At 35.5% G+C, this 12,722-nt stretch overlaps 1 long non-coding RNA gene across 1 annotated transcript in view; it reads right to left on the reverse strand.

Annotated features, from left to right (window-relative positions):
• Positions 1-706: 706 nt before the first annotated feature.
• LOC132121109 (uncharacterized) overlaps positions 707-12,722 on the reverse strand; it is an 88,406-nt gene continuing 76,390 nt past the window's right edge. The window contains exon 3 of the long non-coding RNA XR_009426241.1: positions 707-1,211. This is a non-coding gene — a long non-coding RNA (uncharacterized LOC132121109). The remainder of the gene's footprint in view (positions 1,212-12,722) is intronic.

Consider the following 12,722-nt stretch of genomic DNA (forward strand, 5'->3'; position numbering starts at 1 on the left):
ATAGAGAGACAGGGAGAGAGTATGAGTGATTGTTTAGTTAGGCACTTTTGACTACTTGAAATTGAGTGGATTCTAGTATGATGTGTGATGGTGGGGATTTCTGATGATAATGACAAAGTAAGCCTTGGACTTACTAACATAAGTTATCTTGCACTCATCTTTAAATAAATTTGTAAAAAAAAAAAAAAAAAAAAAGTGCTTATTGCATAAACACATGGCTCAAAAGTTTGGGGCCAGTAAGATTTTTTTTATAAATATATTTCTGAGAAAAATCTCATGCTCAGCAAGGCTGCATTTGTTTGATAAAACAGTAAACAGTAAAACAATAATATAAAAAAAATGTTATTACAAATTAAAATAACTGTCTTCAATTTGAATGTTTTAAAATGTAATTTATTCCTGTGATGTTAATCTGAATTTTCAGCATCATTACTCCAGTCTTCGTGATCCTTCAGAAATCATTCTAATATGCTGATTTGCTGCTCAATAGACATTTCTGATTATTATATAAATGAAACATCAAGAACGTAAGAACGTTCTTAAATCTCAAAAGAAATATATAGTAACTCCAGAGCAATAAATGTTTCTCATTCTACGCTCAGACAAAGTTTCCTCAAGAAACCATTGAAGAATTTTATAGTCTGTATACTGAGAATATCACTAACAGACTTTTATAAGAGATAGTACTTGGTAATTTGAAGACAGGTTGGGAAAAGCTTTTATTGTGCACCAGCACGACTTTCATGAACATGAATCCAGATCCATATTGTTGAGGCTGACATCAACGAGCAATTATTGAAGTAAGCCCGAGTCATATATTCTCTTTAATGTTACAATGATGCATGTGAGAGAATCAAATAAAACCATCAGATCGACACAAATCCTGATGTCTGCGACTACAGACAGGCTTTTTGCTGATTTCTCTCTGAAGTGCGAGTTAAAAGAAACTCAGAGATACACCTCAGCAGCATCTATTTCCATACCTGTCACTTAACAATACCATCCACGAGCCTCAGAACTCTAAAAAGCTTAAACTGCGATCTGATGAGCGCTCAAATCTGCTGCCGAGGCTAGTTGTACCTCGAAGGGAAACAAGTCGGAATTTAAAACCACACGCTAAAACACCTTCCCTTATTTCGGCGGTCCTGTCTTCATCTTCCGTCCTCATTGGCTTGACAGGCTCCACTTTGCAACAGTCTTTTTTCCGGCATCTGGAAAAAAAAAGATGCAAGAAAGACAGAATATGAGAGCTGAGAAGACTAGAAATGGATGAACTGCGGGAAAGACAAGGCCTCAAAGATACAAAAGCACCTCCAGCACTGACTGTAAGACATGTGAGTGACTGACACCGGTTAGATACATGCCTGTGTGTGTGTGTGTGTGTGAGGCCTGAGTGTCTTTCTGTGTGTGTATGTGTGCATGCCGACAGCTACATGGTGACAAAGCAGTGATGAATTATACAGAAAGGGAGGCTTTGCTTTGTGGAAACCAATGTAACTGTCAACCTCGGCAGAAACATGAATGTTTTTTGACCGAAGTGGCATTTCTTGTTATTGGAATAAAAATGTTTGGAGGGCAACTGGAGGCCTTGTCTTTCCGCCCCACTGAGGGGTGAAAACAGCAAGGCTGGGAAAAATACGAACTAAGACCGAGAAGAAGCAGCAGAAAAAGAGGAACAGTTTCAATTCTTATTGATTGAAAGTTCTGAATAGGAACAACCTGAAAAGAATGAGGATACCATTTAAACATTATCAGCCTCAGTCATGAATATAAATTAAGTGATTAAATATTTGCCAAGTAGTCTTAATTAAACAAATGTTGAAAAGCAGACAAGTGGGCACCAGCCATATTAGGTTCAGGGATAGATTACTAAAACAAAAACAAACAAAAAATAATAATAACTATTATTAAAAAATATTAACTGAATTTTTATATATATATATATATATATATACATATATATATACAATGTATGTATGTATTTTTTTTATATATATAGTTTCCAAGGAAACAATTTAGATTTTATATTTAGTTTAACTTGATATACCAAAATTACTAATACTGAAATAAAATGAATCAAAAATACACCTAATAAAAAATTTCAAAAACACAACACTACAAAGTTAATAAAACTTGAAATAAAAATAAAACAATCTAAAAATTATTATCTTTATTTCTATAGGTTTCATTTTTATCAAATAATTGTTTTGTACATTTTATTCTATATAAATAAATTATTACAAATAATAGTAAAAACTATAATATCTCAACAATACTAAAATAACACAGATTTGGGATCAACACTTATCTACTGTTCATATACGTTTTCATCTAAAAATAATTTAAAATAAAATAATTAAGAAATTTCTCAAATTTGGAAGATTTTTCTTAGCTATAATGGTTGCTATGCCACTGATTTCAAGTGTTTTTTAAGAAAATATTGTAATTTAAACTTGAGTGGCAGGTAGATCCAGATCTGCAAAGAATGTAAAATAAATTTTGCATCTGAATCATAATCATCTGTTGCAGCAGTTTTAATTTTTATTTGAATTTTATTCTGTTGATAAGCAACATCTTGCAAACTTTATGTTTATTCATTATTTATAGAGTCCTGACAGTGGGGATGCTAGGGGAACACATTTCCTTTGCTAATGACAGAAGGTGGAGCTGTAAAAATTGCCAGGATGAAAAATGAAGGATCATAATTCATAACAGGAGCGTCATGCAGTGATGATGCAAATGTAATCACTATCAGTCAGGCTTAAGCATTAAACTTCATGCAATGACCCAACAATACCCCATCATATAGTTTACAGCTTTGCACATTTGTTCTCATCACTAAAAATCAAAAGAATATGAGAAAAATATTTCTTAGCAGTGCAGTTTGTTTTTAGGTCAATTCAAGCATTTATTATGGTTTGTTAGCTGAGAGAGAGAAGCGTGTGAGTACTGTAAAACACTCTCTCATTATACAACACAAGTCTTTTTTTGAAAGTGGGAACTGTAAAACAATCATCATTCATCTGGTATTTGTTAGCTGGCGCTTGTTATGTTTTTATTAGGCAGTCTGTGAGGATATGAAATATGAACGGCACGCCGTTCACTCGAAATGAAGCTCTACGGCATGGCAGGCCTCGTTAGCTAATTTCCGACGGCTGGATACTGCCTCATGATAGATTCATTAAACTCTTCCATGGCTCCAACATTGCAGCCGAGACTCCTAATAAATATTCCAAAGCTGTGTGTTTTCTCGCATGCGTAATTATCAACAAACACTAACTGTTTCACACTGAATCAATTAGAGTTTTTTTTTTTTTTTATCAGAAGCATTTATTGACATGATCTCCACAAACTGTGAAACAAACACAACATATTTCTCAGCTAATGTTCTGTCAGGCAGCTTGCTTGGACCTGTAGTCACACATTAGCTCGGTCCCACACACATCATTTGGTCCTGTTGTTGTGCGTTCACGCTGTAACAGATGTTGGCTCCCATAAGCTCTAATGTCTTCCAGTGCTGCAGACAGACGTGATAAGGCTGCTTTTGTTTACGCTCCGCTCGCTTGGCTTTCAGCACTCGTCGGTATCAAATTGATGAACATTTCTAGATGAAAAAGGCTTTAAAAGTGCTGCTTTATTTGGTATATGCATGCAAACCACACTTCACAGGTCTAGCGGTTGTGCTGGTTAACTAGTCAATTAGTTCTAGTACTAGTCAGTGATTTGGGTATGTGTTCAGTAATCACGGATCACACGATTAAAGTTGTGTTTGTTCTATATAACAACAGAAGACATATTGACATATTGTTTTAAATCTTAAAGAACAAGAATGCAAGTTTAAGCAAAATTACAGTGAAATTGCACAGCAGACCTGAAAGTTGGTCATTTGGAATTAAAACATAGGGTACACTTTATTTTTAGATGGTGTGTTTACATACTACACTGTCAAGAAATTATTTTGCAAAATTGTGAATAGAAAAAAGGATTACTGGACTACATTTAGCAAGAAAATACTATTTCAGGGTATCTTCTTCAAAATGTCATGTTTAATTAAATTTGTTCCCTGCCGATTTTTTTGTCATTAATACCTAGTATAAATAGTTTATTTGCCGAATTATTTTCAGTATACATATACCTGCTACATTAACAACGTTAAATTATGCATAATTACAAGCAACTAACTCTAAAACAAACCCTAACCCTACAGTAAATGCATGTAGTTAATTAATAATATTACTCCGTACTTATTTCAATTATCCATACGTCCTCACTCATATAATTTGGTATGATTTGTCTAGACCCCAGTGATGGGTAGGTTTAGGGGTGGGGTTAGGTGTAGGCCATTCGTACAAATTCATAAGAAATGTGCAACTCATAAAATACGTACAATTTAGCACAAATCATATGAATTTGTACGAATGAGGTCGTACAAATTCATACAAATTAGCCACCTCGTAAAAAAAGTACAAATTGCCTTAAGATCAGGCTGTGCCAACTGCAAGACCAACTAAATAAATGGATCTTTAAATGTTATTCATATGACTTACTTTGTCAAAAGGGTGGTTTTGCCCAAGACTGGGGGTCTTTTACCACAAGTGGTAAAACTCATAAAAATAACCTTTTAATATCCCTGGAACCTTTTTATTACACAAAAGTTATTTATTTTTTTTATTTATTTTTTTTATGACTCGATAAAGGTTCTTAATTCTGTAATTCTTAAGTCTTAATTCTGCAAGAGTTCTATATAGTGGCAAAAAAAAATGTCCGTTAGATTATAAAAATATTCTTCACACTAAGAAAAAAAAAATTATAACTGTTCACTGAAAGGTTCTTTTGGGAAATGAAAATGGTTCTTCTATGGCATTGCTGTGAAAACCCCTTTTTGGACCTTTATTTTTAAGAGTCTGCTTAAGGTGCACAATTTTTTAACCAACGCAAACTTTGTGCATTTATTTTGACACAAATTGAGCTGCTCCACCAATATTCAATTGGAATGTTTTGTATGTTTTCAATCCTCATACACCTCAAAATAAATACCATTAGTCACACTGTAACCTTAAAGTCTCACACAAGCAATTCAGGAACAAGCATTTCCGCCTACAAAGTTCAAGGCCTGAGGTGAAGAATGAGTCTTATTTGTTTGTTTAATTATGGAATTTGGGGACACATTTTTGGGGCAACATACGATAGGCCTGACCTTCAAGCTCAATCAAACCTTTAAGCGGCATTGAGTTTTTCTCTTTGGCTCTCCTGCCTGGCGCGGCAGTGAGTTATCTGGCTGAATGGGAGCTGTCCGTGGTGCTGACAGACTGCTACCTGTGTGGGGGGTCTTCATCTCAGCTACATTAGCCCATATGGCCTGAGTTAGCTTCTATTGAAGCCGTGGCCTAATTACGAGGAAGTGGGAGAATGTTTGCGAATGACGATTGGGCCTCGGCGTTTGTGCCTCATCCAGCCCCCGCAGTGACTTGCACCTGTTCCCGTCTTTAAAACCTCCCTTTCAGTTTAGCTTTTGGCCAACGCCACCAAATGACCTATCCAGGGGGCAATAACGCTTTTTCTGTTTTGCCTGTCATCAAGCCACAGTGTCAGCATCCAGTGGAACAGACGCAACTGTACCCAGGGCAGCAGACAGAGGGGTTTGTGCACACAGCTGCTCGGGTTTATGGCTTTTAAATGTACAAAACGCAAAGGAGCCGTTATATTTACTCGCTGGCACATTGTAAGGCAGATAGATCTGAAAAAGAGAGGTAAATACTGGCATATTCTGCACAGCGTTGTGAAGTAACTAACTAAAAGTAACAATGCAATCAAAGCTCAAACAGTAGAGCAATGCCAAGGTCATGGATTTTGATTCCCAATGAATGCACTGGCAAATGTATACCTAGAATGTAAGTCGCTTCGGATAAAAGCATTGGTCAAACAAACACTATATCAACTTCTAAAGTCAGTTTTTGTCTATTTAATGGTTTACACGTTCCATAATACTGACATTACTGAATTATCTTCATTTGGAAGCATTTCTCTCCAAATATGAATATATTTGTGACTAACCACCATTAATCTGAATAATTAACTAGCATATGAAGTAATTAATTCAATAACACATTTTAATTGTTTGACAGCCCTGTTAAAAATGTACTGCTCCCTGTAGTTACTCTTATAAAAACTATATTTCCAAAAGGGTAGTCTGACTGAAGCTAAACTACTTCTTTACAGTGTACAAGTAGTTTCTTCAACCGCGATTCTGCATATAGTGACCTGGATGTTACAGCAGCAGTCGACTATGTAAAGTGCGTGTTGTCATGTCAATGTTCCTGTCAGGCATTGTGATTCCAGGGCGACTTCCTGTAAACACACTGAGAGATTTGTGTGCTTTGAGGTTCAGCTTTAATTCAACATCATTTCCCACTGCTTTAGGACTTTGTTGCTGTCGGGAACAAAGCAGTAGGAGAGAGAGACATAGAGAGAGACATAGAGAGAGAGACAGACAGAGGAAAAAAGGGCTTCCCACTAACATGTTCATCAAAGGCCTTATTTTTTTCTCTCTATCACTTTATTTTTATTTGGTGTCAGCACTTCACAGTGAGCATAGTATGGAAATGTGTTTGGCTGCCTGGAAAGCTGTCAGGAAGCACACACAACTCAGTTGCACGGAGATAATTTGACTGGGCTGATGTCTTTTCTCTTTTCTGGTCGCCTCATTATACAGAGAGAGAGCAAAATGGCAGCGCTCAGTGTTTTATCTGTCAGCATCTCTCCATAATGTGTTTTCATACGATGTGCATTAGTCACTAACATCAAAGGACCCATGTAAGGGCCGCGGAGTGCGCACGGGCGCCGGAGAACCAGACATCCTGAAAGGTGACAATTGAATCTCTTTGCTTGCGTGTCATGTCGACGTACTGGGAGAATAGACTTCATTTGACTCGCTTGCTCTTGGGTAAATAGCAGCATGAAAAGAAGGCCATAATATGACAGTTTTGTGTTACAGTGAGAATGTGAGAGGAGCTTTTTCTTTATAAACAACACTGCTCTCAAAACACGAACAATCTGTTGAGAGCAAAGCAGATGTCAAAAGCAGGAGCAAAGAATAGAAGTTATTCAGTAAAACATGTTTGTAAAGTATCAATCATGATGTGAATAAACCCCCTCGCAAAACCCATAACAAGAAAGGATTTAAAAAAGGTAATAATAATTAAAAAAAATAATAATAATATAAAAATATATAAATATAAGAAAATTGAACAGCTAATAAAAAATAAAATGTATATTTCACACACACACAAATTAATTAATAGTAGCAATTCATTTTATATTTAATAATAATAGTAAAGTGCAAAAAGGTTAAAAATTGCTAAACATGGGGCTGGCGTACTGGATAACCTGGGGCTTCTTCTATAATATGTTTTGTCAACATACATATACATACAAAGTAAAGAAACAATATTTCTTTTTAAGCCATCATTTAATCAAAAATGCATATTTCCATGAAATATTATTTCTATTATTTCATTATTCATTATTATTAAAGAAATGCTGTATTTGAATATGCCCAAAAAAAATTTGGCACACTCTGGTCAAGTTATCATATTTATGAGTAAAAAAAAAAAAATTATAAAACCAACATATCAGTTGTTCAATCAGCAGAATTATATTACAGAATTTATTTCTTAATATTTGGTTTAAATCCAAAAAAAAAAAAAAAAAAAAAAGCTACATCGTATTCGAACATGAACAAAGAGCATCTGCCAAACTCCGACTACATTATTATTTTTTAAAGATTAAAAAGGTGGTTATTTTGAAAAGGTAAATATATTCTAAACAAATTTTATAAAGATTTTAGGCATTCCATATATGACATGCAAACCTCGATCAATGTATCTGTCAATATTATTACTAAATATTACCTATATTTTTAATAAAGAAATAAATGCAATATTGTATTTTAAAATGACACAATTCATTTTTTTTTAGCATTTTACAACTGAACTAGATCATAATGTTTATACAAAAACATGCAGTACTTTTGTTGCAATCAAAAGAGTATCATCATCCAGGATAGTTTGGGAATTTCCCACTTCAGATGTGTTCAGTTAATTAAATTAAACTCTTCTGTTGCAGCGTAGCTGCACACACAGTTACGGCCTAGATGAATATACTGTATGCTTTCATATAGTTGGATTTTGTGTGTGTCTGCATCCAAAACATTTCCTGCTGCCAAGCATCAGCACATGCGGCATTCCTGCTGCATGCTGGGATCACAACAAAAGCTATTGATTGGCTGAAAGGAAGACATCTCCACAAAAGGGCCTCCTGTTGAGGCCTTCCAGAGAAATACCTCAGAGAATATATAACCTTTCTCACTATCTTAAATGCTCCCATGTAACACCACGAAAAAACACCAGCATCAGTCAATTGATATGAACTACTGTCTCTATAAATAGAGTTTGTATAACTGGCTTTGTCTTGGTTTTATATTTGCCTCAAAAAATAAATAAATAAAAAATATATAATAAAAATCATATATATTTCCAAAAATGAATAATATTTTCCATTTGCATTCTAAAGATGAATGCTTTATTCAGTCAGGATGCATAAAATGTGTGCGCACATTATTATAATTTTTTTTTCTTTTATTCATTATAAACTATTCTAACAAATATTACGTTAGTTAGCTGGTAGTCATCATCAAGTACAAATTAGAGGTTTGAACCACACCTGACCTAAAAAAACCTTTCTATTACATGATCATCTGCAGTACGAATGTAAAACTAACTGACACGCATCAGTGTTGAGAGGATGACGTGTTTCCATGGGAATCAGCGATGCTGTCCCCTGCAGCACATGTATGCACAAACAATTGCTAACACGCAAACAGTGCCGTGGGCGAGGAGGACCCATCTGGGCGAGGGTGTCTGGCCTCCGCATCTGTAGCCGTCCGATGAAGGTGAGAGAGAGGGAGGAGGGGGCTGAGAAACAGGGACGCAAATTAAAGCTCACTGTGGGAAGCTTGAGCCCCTGGCACTTTTCTTATGCAACAGCTGCACCTTCACCAGCCTTCATCTCACATCCTGACATGTACGTCCAGCCGGGCCGACCCGTGTGTCAGAGCCGGCCCAGTAAAGAGTGGGAGATGGGGAGGGGGCCAGAGTCCCCGCCTTAAGCAAAACAGGTGTATGACATCCTGTTGCTGGTCTGCAGGGGGAACCGGGCTACGAGCCGTACATCCTACTGAGAGAACAGCCGAAAATAACAAAAGAAGGTTAGGGCCAATGCTGACAGGCTCATTGATAATATTTTAGATAAAGCAGGTCTGAGACTTGACTGCAAATTGCTTCCAATGTCTAATGGTGTGGGCTCTGGGCCACAGTCGCGAACAAAATGGAGCCATTATTTATTATTTCTCAGGGAGGGTTAGGGATTTAGCCCTTGCCAGAAATTTCCTGCCTGCATGGCACCTTCTGCCAGGTCCCCTACGTGAGTCAGATCTCTAAGGGTCCCTGCACATTTAGAGCCCTTACATGTATTGTTTGGGGTCAGATTGAGGTTGGTTATTTTAATGTACAGACGGGATGGACTGACCTTGCGATCTCCCAGCGGTAACATGCATGTTAACTGTATTTGTAAATAAACTACTGTACTTAAGGGTGAATGTCACAAAAAAGTACAGTTCATACTTTACCTCAAGAAGGAAAAAAAATGCATGAAGAAAATCTAAAATATTATTAAAAAATAACTAAATTATATACAATTATATAATCAAAATGCATAAAACAATTTAAGAAAATTACTATTGATTTAAGTTAAACTTTTATTTATTTTATTGTGCATTTTGGTAATTTATTTTTTATTGACATTTTTTTAATGTATATATATATATATATTTTTTTTTTTTTTCAGTTTTAGTTTTAGTTATTTTAGTACATCAAGTTAAACTAAATGAAAATGTTGCCTTGGTAGCTACCTGGAATAAAGTTGTATATTAAAATATTTTAGAGTTAATGTTTATTTTATTTCAAGAACTTAAATTGTGCATTTTATGGTTTTAATTTTAGTTTCAGTTTACTTGTAGTTAACAAATAACCCTGATTATTTTCTAATTATTATATTTTATTAGAATTTCATTTAATTACTGTGCTTAATTGTCATGAAAATAAGGTCACAAAATAAAACACAGTCCTACGCTAATTTATTTCACATTTTTTAAGGGTGAAATATGACTCTGACATGGTTTTATGACATTTGTATTAATGTTTTGTAATAAAAGATTATTGTGATTAGAAAACATGCACATAGTTTCCAGTGAGTTTCATAAAGCAAACCCCTTTAAAAGCAGAAATGTTAGGAGTTAAAGAATGTCTGGCTATGCCATCGGAGGATGATGGGATATGTGTGTGTGTATTGGGGGTGGATGATCATTTAGATGGCACACTCAGTTTTTCATCATTAGGCAGATGCCTCCTGCCGCTCAGGTTAGGACACACTCTCAGAGCAGCGTCCCCAAGGCCGGCCCGCCACACACACTTGCACCTGGCCCTCCATTAGCACCTAAACTTCACTTATTAGATTAATACAAGAAGTGACAATAAGCCCAGACCTTTGGGGACTCCCACAAACTTCACCTGAATGCTCGCAAAATCTCACTTTAGCACATCCATGTACTTACACACTGATTATCTTTTGCCACTTTTGCAGTGAATTTAATGATAATTATATATTTTTAATAATTAATAATAATTAGTAGGTTAAGCATGTGAATACTAGGTTTTAATATTAGGTTATAATGCACATATTTTGCAAAACCTGAATGCTTACTTTGTATTGTATTTACTTTCTAGTGAATGTTGGTATAATTATTACATGAACTTGTATAAAAAAAAAATATATATATATATATATATATATCATGGTCAAACAAGTTTTGAGAGCTACAGCAGAAGGGAAAGATTTTTAATATATTTTAAATCCATATGTCATCAGAAGACTTGGAATACATCACAAAATATCAAGTATTGATTACTTTTATTTATTTTATTTATTTATTTATTTGTTGTCAATTTTGGAGCTCAACAGCTTCTATCTGCATTCACGTTCATATGGAAAAGAGTGCATATTCATCATTTTGTCTCCATTTGTAGTCTAGGCCTCATTTAGATGTTTCTGTATTGTCCTATTATTTTTATGACAATTCCCCAATTTATATATACATATACAGTATATACAGTATATATATATATATATATATATATAGTTTTTTTTTTTTTGAGTGTGTGTGTGTGTGTGTTTAAATGCTTTGGCAATACTGCATACAAAAAATAAATAAATAAATAAAATAGTTTGAACTAACCTGCTAGACATTCTATTACTATTGCATTTCTGTCTATTATAGCGTAAACAAACACTTCACATAAAAAAGAAAATTGAGATGAATTTGGGTTCTTGTGAAGGATGACGAAAACTGTTGTCTAAACATTGCACTGAGATTCTAATAAAATAAGTCATTTAAATCAGATGGTTCAACACCTAAATCAATCACAGTTTACTCTAAATAACTCCCTCCTCACAATTCTCCTAAAAAGAACAGCAGCCACATTTACGGCAGATAAACGCCTTTAAACGAAACTGAGGTGATCTGAAGCACTCAGAACACATGCGGGCTTCACTTCAGGGGGCTGTATTACTGTATACTGTGCTTACGAAGGGGTCGACAGAAAAACCAGTCTCCTGTAGAGCAGTCAGAGCTTCAAAACCGCAAACAAGTAAAACAAAAAGTCATCCAGTTCGAAACCCAAATCAACTTTTTGGACTTGAAAAGCTCCAACATGCTTAATACCCCATTTCCTTAGGAGATCTGGCTGCTCACGCTAGTGGGTAACCTTCCACGCGCCATTTGTTTACTGCGGGGAGATGGAGAACGCGTCCATCGTTTGCTGTCGAGTGCCAGAAACAAGCACCAGCACTAGCAGTTTGTATAAGTCAGTCATGAATGATTACAGATTAGCCGGCCTGGCAGAGGTTCTGCAGGGATCCCTGATGGAACTTTAAAGCCGCTGGCACGATGCTCCGACACACTGGAGGACGACAGAGCAGGGCCACACATCATTTGGGCCTGAACACACCAAACTCCAAATAATCACTTTAATCAGCAAAAGTTAATCGCTCTAAATCATAAGTTAATGGGTAGAACAGTTGGCCAGAGCCACTGTGCTCTGAGTTACTGACCTCACTTGTCTGATATAGCGGCCCCAACAACATTGCGAGTATAAAAACATCATCACATTAGCAAAACAAAATATCACATTTATTTTAAAGGTAAAATATGTCATTAATGTCACCAACAAGAAATACATTAATAAAAAAACAGTAAATCTGGATAGAAAGTTGGGATAGAAAAGGGAGGATCAAGCCTTTTGGATGAAATATTAATTTTACAGAGCCAACATTTAGTTTACATGCATGGTAAAAACACACCCAGATAGCATGCGTACGTCTGCGAGATGTCTGTAAAAGAACGCCTCATCTGGAAAGCATTTTCTAAACATCTTTGACATCTCACAGGAATTGCAGATGAACAAACACTCAAACAAACAAAAAATAATAAATCAAATAGACGCTTCCATGATATTCGTGTGCTATCAGGGCAGACATGCATTGAAGAAATGGTTCACCAAAAAAAAAATAATAATAATACCAAAATCTGGCATACAACGTTCCAAACC

This window comes from Carassius carassius, chromosome 39, assembly GCF_963082965.1.
Source record: "Carassius carassius chromosome 39, fCarCar2.1, whole genome shotgun sequence".
NCBI lineage: Eukaryota > Metazoa > Chordata > Actinopteri > Cypriniformes > Cyprinidae > Carassius > Carassius carassius.